The sequence below is a fragment of the Molothrus ater genome, chromosome 4, assembly GCF_012460135.2.
Source record: "Molothrus ater isolate BHLD 08-10-18 breed brown headed cowbird chromosome 4, BPBGC_Mater_1.1, whole genome shotgun sequence".
NCBI classification, from domain to species: Eukaryota; Metazoa; Chordata; class Aves; order Passeriformes; family Icteridae; genus Molothrus; species Molothrus ater.
Window position 1 is genome coordinate 34,557,383 of NC_050481.2, and position 6,000 is coordinate 34,563,382.

The following is a 6,000-nucleotide window of genomic DNA, read 5'->3' on the forward strand; positions in this document are numbered from 1 at the left end:
AAGTTCATAGGGATGAAACTGAGCTGTAGAATCAGTAGGCATAGAAAAAGAGAAAGGTTTTACTGGGTTGGCTAAGCCTAAGCCACAGTTTTTCTCATAGAGAAATGTGCCTGTAGGGGAGACTGAGATAGGTCCCTTTCTGAGGAATGTGGCCTAAGTAGATTTCCATGACAGAAAATTAATTTATTCAGCCATCTCATGAAAACTAGTGAATGACCTAATATCTCTGTCTACAACATAAATCTTTCATTGACGTATTTTTGTAGAGAACTTGCCATGTAGTGTATATTATAAAACCCAGACATCCTAAAAATGAATATCTGTTCTCCATGTGAACAGAAAAGGACACCACCACAATCTACATCTGTTTGAGAGTTTATAAAAAAGCATTAAACCTATAAAAACTTGTTGTCTAAATTTGAAATTAGAATAAATTCCCCAATTATTGATAAAGAAATTTGACTAAGATTTGATTAAAGTATATTCCAAGGAATATACCTGGAATATATTCCAAGTATAAAGACGTTAAAGTATATTCCAAGGAGAAGTGTTCGAAGTCTTGAGGTTGTATTGGTTCCACCTGGTATAGACTGTTAAAATCTTGGAGCTGCTAATTAGTCAATTCTAATGCAGAGACAGCAGAAGCTTGGCAAAGTAGAAGACACTGCGTGCAAATTTTTTTTTGGATTCAAATGGATATCCAATGGTCAGCTCAATAGGTAGAAAGTAAATCTTCTGTTACAGACTCTCTCATGTGTTCTGTTTCTGTGAAGTGGTTCCGTTTTTCACACCCTTACTGAACATGCTCTTTCCCAATTCAGCACTCCTGAGAGAAGCATGTTTTTCAGGGGGGCTCTAACTGATGCTGCTTTCCACTGGCAGACTTTGAGTCCCCTTCCCCTCTAGTTCTGCAGCCGGGTCTGCTGCAGGCTCATGCAGAGACACTCTGAGGTCACTCAGGTTTCACTCAGGCATCCCAGCACGCAGCAGTAAAGCCTTACTAAACAGTGAGGAAGTCTGTGGGCCCAGGAGGCAGTGGTATGTGGCAATGATGTGGCTAAAGCCACACGTTAAACACTTTTATCATTCATGTCTCTCATTTGAACAGAGGCTTTATTTTTTCCTTGCTGCCTCTAGGCTTTTGAGAACTTCACCTCAATGTGGAGACAGTTCATGGCTCTTATCATCTGCTGAGAGAAAGGCTTCAAAGGAAGCCACACAGTTTGCCTAGGATCAAAAATACCCTCTGAAGATGCTTATTTTTCTCTTCTCTCTCTAGAAACAAAGGCTAGAATGACTCCTAATTTAGAGAGCCCAGCCAAGTGTTTAACATTACCTCTGCAACAATCAGCCACATCAATTTTCCTCTTTGCTTTTCAAGTTGTTATGAACTATAACTGTACACGTTTACTGAGAGAACAGTGGTCATGCCTGACAGATTGCCCTGAATCCAAAATATGTCCAAAGTGATGGCTCTACACAGCACAGCTATTTGAGATAATTGTGTTGTTTAATTTTGGTAACGACATTTCAAAATAAATACTGGGGGCCTGATGGAAAAGTATCTGTATTCTTCTGTTCCTTCTTCTTGCCCATATTGTAGCTATTGTCTGGTAATATCTTCAACAAAATACAGAACACTGGAAAAATTAACTATTATGGTCTGTCAAGTTTTGATACAAGAAAAGTCACCCTTTAGTAGAAATCTACTTTCTGACCTTGTGTCTTCATATGTGAAATATGCAGAAGAGAATAACACAGATAAAATTTGCCTTGTTAACTCCACTTTTATAGCAAAAAATACTCCTGAGAAATATTTCCAAACACATGAAGCTCAAGAAACTTGAATTCAGAACAGTCAACTCAGGAAGGGGAAATCCCACTTGACCAGCCTGATGGATGGATGGTGGATGAGAGGAGAGCTGTGGATGGATGTTACCACAATTTTACTGGGGCCTTGGTCCAGCTGAGGGCAAGTCCTGAGTGCTGCATCTCAGAGCTCACTAATGGGCCCAAGGCTGTTCAACATCCTCACTGATGACCTGGACAGTGGGACAGAGAGAAGCCTCAGCAAATTCACAGAGGATACAAACCAGGAAGGAGTAGCTGGTACACCAGATAGTTGTGCCATCTTTCAGAGGGCCTGGACAAGCCAGAGGGTGGCTGAGGGGATCACCATGCAGTTCAAGAAGAAGTGCAGGGCTCTGCACACAGAGAGGAGTATCCTGAAGCATCTGTATGTCCTGGGGGCTCACCAGTTGGAAAGCAGCTTTCCTAAGAAGGGCCTCAGTGTCCAGGGGAAGAGCAATAGAAGCCAGCAGTACACTCTTGAAGCAAAAATTGTCCCCAGCTGTATAAAGATCCTTCCTGTCAGATGATTCTTCCTCTCTTCTTTGTAAATATGAGTCCACATCTCAAGTGCTGAGTCCAGTTCTGGACTTCTGAGTAGAAGAAGGACATGGACTTGTTTGTGTGAGTCCAACACAGGACTGCAAAGATGATTAGGAGACTGGAGCATCTCTCATATGGGCTGAGAGAGCTGGGACCATTCAGCCTGGAAAAGAGAAGGCTCATGGGGGATCTCAGCATGCACAAGCACCCAATGAGAAAAATTTATGAAGAGGAGCCGGACTCCCTGTGCAGGGAGATAGGACTAGAAATCCAGTGATCCCTTCCAAACTTACAATTTTGTGATTCTGTGCTTCTATGAACTAAGTATTAATATTGCATGTATATTTTTTTTAAACTTGAAGATCTTAAGTAAAGCATATATCTCCAGACAAAATTCAAGAGTAAAAACCTTAAAAACTCCCCAGTTAGATAGATGAAGCTGAGCAGGAAGAAGGAATCAGCACAGCAAAAATAGCTAAGATCTCCTGCCTCACCTGAAACCACCTAAATTCTGCTTTTGCAGATATGTACAAAAGAGCTAATACAATTCCTGTAGGTAAAGAGGAAAAGGGTAAGGTAAAAATGTAAGCCAAATTATATCATTAAATGGTGAAAAACTTTATGTGGAACACCAAAACTCCCTGGAGCCAGTAAATGCAGGGTCACTGCTGGGGCTTATCCTATTGTAGCTCAAAAGGGGAAAGATGAAAATAGGAGGAATTTACACTGGATAAATGGGATACATTCCCATTAGTCAGAATGCATTTTTGAGACATCTAGAAAAGTAATTTCTTTCTCAAAATCTTACATTGAAAATATATAAGCCCTGTTGCCTCCAGACACTCTCTAGAAGAAATATTCCTTTACTTTTTAATCTCCTCCTTGTAAGAGTATACTTAATCCATTCTCTACCAGCTTCAGTGTTGTACCTGTAACTGACAACATTTTTGTCCTTTTGCAGGGTTCCCCCTTTCTCTGCCTCAGTTTCTCACGTTATATGGCAACATTTTCAAACTTGACAGGAATATTAGTACAACAGTATGTTAAAGGCTAAAGGGTTTAGATATTATGATACAGACTGTACAGATTATGAGTAGTTCTATTATCTGTATTTATAAACACCTTAATGGAGATAATCATAGAATTATCTTTGAATTCCACTTTTAAAAGACCATGGTGGTGTTGATCATTCATTTACTTCATTCCCATAGGAAAAATGGCATCTGTAGAACAAACTACTAGAAAATAGACTAAAATACTACTTTTTCTGTAACTCTCTCAATTCTCTCATGTCTGCTTTATATGCTATATTTTCAAATTCCATTTATTCTATTTGCACTCTTTCAAAATCATCCTATTAGGTTCTTCAGTTCCACTCCTTTATGTTTAAATAAATAGTGAAAAATGAAGTGTTTTGGGGTCGAGGGTACTGAGGGGTTCAGCCTTCTGGCTGACATCATTGTTCTGTATTACCATATGTTCTCAAAAAGGTGGAGGCATATCTGAAGAATCTCAAAAAAGAACTCCTAAAAAATGCTACAAACCTAAAGCTGCAGCCATCTGGAGCAAGAGCAATGCCTGCCATGAACTTACATACCTCAGACTCTGAAGAGTTTTCAAGCTGAATGAATTCACATTTGTCAGAGAAACAGGCAGACAGGTTACCTGATTTCCAGTATAATTGCTTCTTAATACAGGTTATATAAGAAGCAAGATGCATGCTGTTTATTAATGCTGATACCCACTGGAAATCCGAGCCAGCCATGTACTCCCTGCCTGTTTTGTTTCACTCAGAGAACCAAAACTTCAGTCTATGGGTCTGAGACCTCACAGGAACAGGGCAAAGCTGCCCACCCCATTCATATTCAGCATGTGGACAGATTTGTCATGGGAAAGGCAGAGGGTCAAGTGGATTCTGGTCTCCTCACAGCTGAACACTCCACAATAAGATGGGGCCCTGAGTGGCCATAACTGTTATAGGGGCTGCCTATGCACTGGCTCCATGCCCAAACATCCTCAGTGAAAAATTACATTCTTTTAAGTATACTTTATCATCTATGATCGTCTCTTCCACAGAATTTTGATTTGTCTTATTATCTCTAGATTCAACATAAATATGAGAAAGAATTTGGTATAAAGTTCAAAGACTAAAAAGCAGCTAAAAGGGTGTCATGAACGGCGGAGGAATGCCTCACACAATATGCGTGAACAGCAAATCCCAAAGTTTATTGATAGCTCACACATATTTATATTGGTGTTAATGAAGCTTATACATATTGCAAAAGCTGAGCTCATTATTGGTTAAAGCACACTTAGATCAACCACACCTACTTCTATGCTCTAATGATTATTTTGTTTCTATGTTTACATTCTTATAGCTACTCTACCTAGGCTATCTTCATTTTCTGGCAAGCAATTTTCTCCCCCATCTTCCTGTTTCAGCGAAGGTCGCTATGACCTTTGTCAGTGATTGGACACTGGTTGCTTAATCCCCAGCTTGTTTCCCCTATTCTTATCCAACGGTATCACATCAAAGTGGCCTTTCTCAGCTAGCCAATTATCCAAAAAGCTCTCCACAAAAGGGCATATCTTACCTATTGTAATTTCACAGTATGGATAATTGAGATTTACTTACGATGCCATTCTAATAGAAAGTAACAAGCAACATTAAACTCTGTTTTCTTTAGTAACTCGTAGAAATTATAAAATTTGTCTTTCTAGAGTTTATATATTATTAAGGAATGATTTTAAATATTTCCAAGAACCCGATAAACTTCTCTACCTGCAAGAGACTTATCTTTGTTGAATCTTTGGCTTTAAAAATATGAACGCCATTATAGAACAGCAGGGCATAGCCTTACTCATCTTGACCAGCTCAAGGCAATGATGAATGATTTCTAAGAGAAAAATCTGTCATGGTTTGTAGTACTCAAGGGAAGGAACAGTAAATAAACCACTGAGTAAGTGTTCAGAAGCCCAGTGGTATTTTTTGCAGGTGTTGTATAAAATAATTTTTAAAAACGGTCATCAAAGGGCACTAAGTCCATCAATTGTCATAGTGAAATGATAATATATTTTTAACAAAGTTGAAGTCTTATAATTTTAAAACTGAGTCTTCTGATGTGAAAAATCAGGAAATGAAAAGCAAACATCTTTTCTGAATTCCCTTTTTGTTCCCAGACAGGCCTGTGTGAGATAATTACATGAAAATACAACCAGAATTCTATACAACACCTGTATCAGCTTAGGAAGAAACCAATTCATTTCACTGTGTTTAGGTTTTTTAAGTGTAACAGGCAAATTTCTGCGATCTACTGCTTTAGTTATTTGACTAGGAAGACTGGGGCTCTCTTGTGGAAGAATCTAAGGAGTAGAGTTGGAACAAAAAGAGTGTTTCCTGACTGCATTCTCTAATGTTCACAGCAGACTGCCAGAAAGGTCCACAGTCATGAGAAACAGCATCCCCCAAGCTGTGTCCCTTGAGCTTCTCCCTTAGCTGTCAAGCTCCAAAACTGAGACTTCCTTAAGCTGAATTTCAGAGAGCTTTGCTTCACTCTGGAGCTGAGACAGGTAAAGATTCATGCTGCCTGTTCCTGTAGCCCAAATGAG